Genomic DNA, 4,391 nt, shown 5'->3' with positions numbered 1-4,391 from the left:
AGTGCCATGATCTCAGATCTGAACATGTTATCAATTTATTATGATATTCATTGCTTTATGATCTTACCTGCAAGTTGTATACACGTATTGATGTCCGGAACCTGAGGCCCCAAAGTGACAGAAATTGGGACAACCGAAGGGGATGGCGGTGATATGAGGATCGCATGTGTTCACGGAGTGTTAATGCTTTGCTCCGGTGCTCTATTAAAAGGAGTGCCTTAATTTCCGGTAGATTCCCTAGAGGCCCGATCGCCACCGGCTGGTAGGACAAAAGATGTTGTGCAAGTTTCTCATTGCGAGCACGTACGACTATATATGGAACACATGCCTATTGATTGATTAGTACTTGGATACCGTTTTTATTATTATCTGCAAATGCCCTGCTTTGATTGTTACATGAGTTTCTCTCATCCATGCAACGCCCGTTCATCCATCCCTGTGCCTACAGTATTTTAATCCTGTTGTTTACTATAATCACTACTGCTGTCTTTGTTACTCTGTTGCTGTTATTTCACTACTGCTACTGCTATAAAACTGTTACTACTGATAAACTCTTGCGAGCAAGTCTGTTTCCAGGTGCAGCTGAATTGACAACTCCGCTGTTAAGGCTTTCAAGTATTCTTTGTCTCCCCTTGTGTCGAATCAATAAATTGGGTTTTACTTCCCTCGAAGACTGTTGCGATCCCCTATACTTGTGGGTCATCACGGTGCAACAGGCACCGTAGGAGCAACGGGGCGCGGCGGACAGGAGACCTCGCCAGAAAGGACACCCCAAAGACGAAGACCGCACATGTGGACGCGCATGAAGGCAGCGAAATCATGGTAATTCGCGCCATCAAAGATCACCGGGCTGCGAGGGATCGCAACATAGCCCAAGGAAGACATAGCTCTTTTTTTTTGTTGCCTTTTTTTTCTCAGATCGAAGTCAACGGATCGAAGCAGAAACGGATCGAAGCGGAGCGAAGCTGGCGGCGCGGACCAGCGCGAGAGCAGAGCGAAGCAGATCCTGGCGCGCGGCGGGCGGGGAAGAGGGAGCAGCGCGGGCGCGTGGGATGGCGCGGGCGGGCGCGTGGGAGCAGAGCACGGCAGGCGGGGCGGGCGGATCCTGGCGCGGAGGGAGTCTGCAAGGAGATCGGCCGAGCGGATCCTGGCGCGGTGCGGATCAAGCGGGGCGGAGCTGGAGGCGCTGAGCAGGAGAGCCGGAGGAGATCGGCCGAGCGGGGAGATCGGCGTCGGGCGGTCCTGACGTCGAGCAGGAGATCGAGCGGAGCAAGCAGGCCTGGAGATCGACCAGATCGAGTACAAGGGACGGACGGACGGGCGACGGACGGAGAGGAACAAGCAACGTCGGCCGGGGAACTAGAGGATCAATTTTTTACTTTGATACCATGTAGGGAAATATACTTGTTATATTACCAGAGGGTCAAATGCCACGATATATAGTACATGTACAGGTGCACATATGCAGAAAGCTCCCTAATATATGGGGAAACAACAATATACAGATATATACATCTAACAATTTGCAGCATGGATGAGACTGTCAGCATTCCTAAGCTCTGTTTATCGTTGCAGATTAGCAAAGGGCGCGTCAAATGTGCACGCTAAATCGTTCCGATCAAATTACGAATTTTTATTCGAACTTCAAAGGTTGCGACTAGCACTATATTATTGCTATCAGAATAAGCCGAGGTAGCAGTGGTCACATGCTATCAGAATAAGGGCCACTTCTTTTGGACTTATGCTTATGAAGAAGCCGGCTTATAGGTTTCGGTGGGGAGAAACTCCGGTGGAGAGAAGCTCCTAGAAACTTTTCTTCCCCTTCTTTTGGGCTTATGAAGTCTAGACTTGTTTGTTGTGTAATGTCTCTAATGCCCATAAATTTGATGTGCAACTGATTATTGGTTCCATAGTGAGATTTTCCATGTTAATTAAATACATAGAATACACACTACTAAAAAACAATTTGTTCCCATTTACAGTTTTACACAACACACTAGCCTACAAATCAGTACAAATGAAACTGAGTGTTTGAAGTAATTATACACTATAAAATCTGCAGATTATCAGCAACCTGAAGCATTAGAGTTTTTCCAAATATGAACATTATCAGCAACCTGAAGCATCAGCCTTCTTCCAAATACACAGTACAAGAACAATGTGAACAATCTTTTTTTTTTGCCAAAGAACATGGGTGGGCCGGGCGCAGTTGATGGCTGAAGCTCCTGGTGGTGACCACGGTCTCCGGTCGGAAACGGAGAGCGGACGGACGGGCGGAGATCGGGGCGAGCCGATGGCGGCGGCGGCGCCGTCGATTGAAGAACTTGACCGCGGGTGGAGAGGCGACCGCGGGTAGTGGAGTGGCTGGGGCAGCAATGGCGAGGGGCGGGAGAAGCTGCAAGCGGCGAGGGCGGGGGAGGTGGCGGCGTAGGCTGGGTAGGCGGCGGCGGGGCAGGCTGGGTAGGCGGCGGCGGGGCAGGCTGGGTAGGCGCCGGCGGCGGTGGTGGACAATCTCTGGATCCGGGAAGCGTACGATGCGCAAGAGGGTGCGGGAGGCGTGGGGTGAGTTTCTTATTATTATTTTTCCTTTTCTATTTCTGTGGCTGGACGTTTTCTTAGGCGGAGTGGCAATCAGCCGTAATATGTATTGAGCTGGAGGGGTACGTTGACATACCGCTTCGGTTCTCAGGGCCAGAAGCTCGGGAAACTACTCGATAGCAGATTCTGAAATTGCACTAGAGGTTCGCTTCTCGGTAGAAATAAGCTGAGATTAAGCCAGAGAGTTCTTTTGGGCTTCACCTGTTTGGCACCTAGAAGCAGCTCTAGAAGCCCAAAAGAAGTGCCCCTAAGCCGAGGTAGCAGTGGTCACATGCTAGCTGATATGTCCTGGATCTCAGCAAGATCGTATGCTGACATATTTTCGTTGTATATGAATGAGGAAGATAAACGATAGGCGAGAATGCAGCGATGGCGCCATTGACGGCAATCGAAGCGTACTAGACACCAGCTCCGAAAGGTTCCAATAAAAAATGGTACAGTAGCACTATATTATTGCTACTCCGTATCAAAATTAAGTGGAGGTAATAGTGGTCACATGCTAGCTGATCTGTCCGTCTCGTTCCAATTACTCCCCCTACCACAAGGTCCTAGATTTCAACAAGATCGTTGATTGAGATATTTCGTTGTATATGAATGAGGAAGATCAACAATAGGAGACAATGCAGCGTTGGGTATATGGCGCCATTGACGGCAATCGAAGCAAGACCTCGTGCTAGATACCAGCTCCCAAATGTCCCAACAGCAAAAGTGCAACCCCAGAATCAAAATCATAGCGCAATTCGGTGCCACAGAAAGGTACACGACTGTCTACCGCGCAATGGCCAAGGAATCGTCGAAACACGGCGTGGATAAGCATCATCAGATGCTTGGAATAAAGGAAGCGAACAAGTAAGTACTGACCAGCAGGTAGAGCACGCCGGCGAGCAGTACCGCCCGGTACCGGCCGAGGCGCGAGTCGGCGGCGAGCGCGCCCACGAGCGGCAGCACCAGCACGGTCCCGGACCAGGCGTTGGCGCCGGCGGCCGCGGCGGCGGTGGACATGCCCAGCGGGCCGGACAGGTACGTGATCAGGTTGCCCTCTACGCCGATGAACCCGATGCGCTCGACGAAGCCGACGACTGGACAATTCAGAGACGTTTAAGCCAAAGTTAACTCGCAAGACGAAGTTGAATGATCGGCGAGATTACCGATGATGAAGAGGGCGGCGCGCCACCCGCCGCGGCCGTCGCGTGGGTTTGCTGAACATGGGAGTGGCCCGCCTGACTCCATTGCATTGCTACCCACCTTCAGTTCGCCTCCGGGTTGGAGCCGGTGCGTGATCTGCAGGCAGGGCAGGCGTACCTAGAGAGTAGAGAGTACATCTGAGCTTGGCACTGTAGTACTAATTATCACGTGGCCCTTTGGGTGATTTTAGACGGAACCTGTATAGTAGACTAGTAGTAAATCGAATTGAGACATGTTCCATGACGTAAATTACGTGATGTGAATTGCTCTTTTTCAATAACCATATACTGTCATTTATCATGGAGGAGGTAACCTCACGAAGAAGGGAAAGAGGTCAGGTCATAGGGGGAGAGCAACAGGGACAATGGTACGCGATTTAACCAATTTCAGATTACTCTGGACAATGGTAAGGCTTACTCTGCTTGTTTAGAATTATCTCAACGCTTACGCGTATTACAATGAGTTGTGGTCGTGCCTCTTAGAGCTCTCAGGATCCGGCTTATATAGGCGCATGGATCCTAGGTTTTTCCTAAGGAAAGCCCTACCCGAATATAAGTTTCCTAACTACGGAATATTATATTATCGTGCACGGCAATGATTCACCTTTC

The 4,391-nt window shown here is 50.4% G+C and overlaps 1 pseudogene; it reads right to left on the bottom strand.

The window, feature by feature from the left end:
* LOC124661638 overlaps nt 1-3,828 on the bottom strand; it is a 12,992-nt pseudogene extending 9,164 nt beyond the window's left edge.
* Nucleotides 3,829-4,391: the final 563 nt, after the last annotated feature.

Source organism: Lolium rigidum, chromosome 6, assembly GCF_022539505.1.
Source record: "Lolium rigidum isolate FL_2022 chromosome 6, APGP_CSIRO_Lrig_0.1, whole genome shotgun sequence".
NCBI classification, from domain to species: domain Eukaryota; kingdom Viridiplantae; phylum Streptophyta; class Magnoliopsida; order Poales; family Poaceae; genus Lolium; species Lolium rigidum.
The sequence above is the reverse complement of the archived record's forward strand: the minus strand, read 5'-3'. Positions and strand labels throughout refer to the sequence as shown.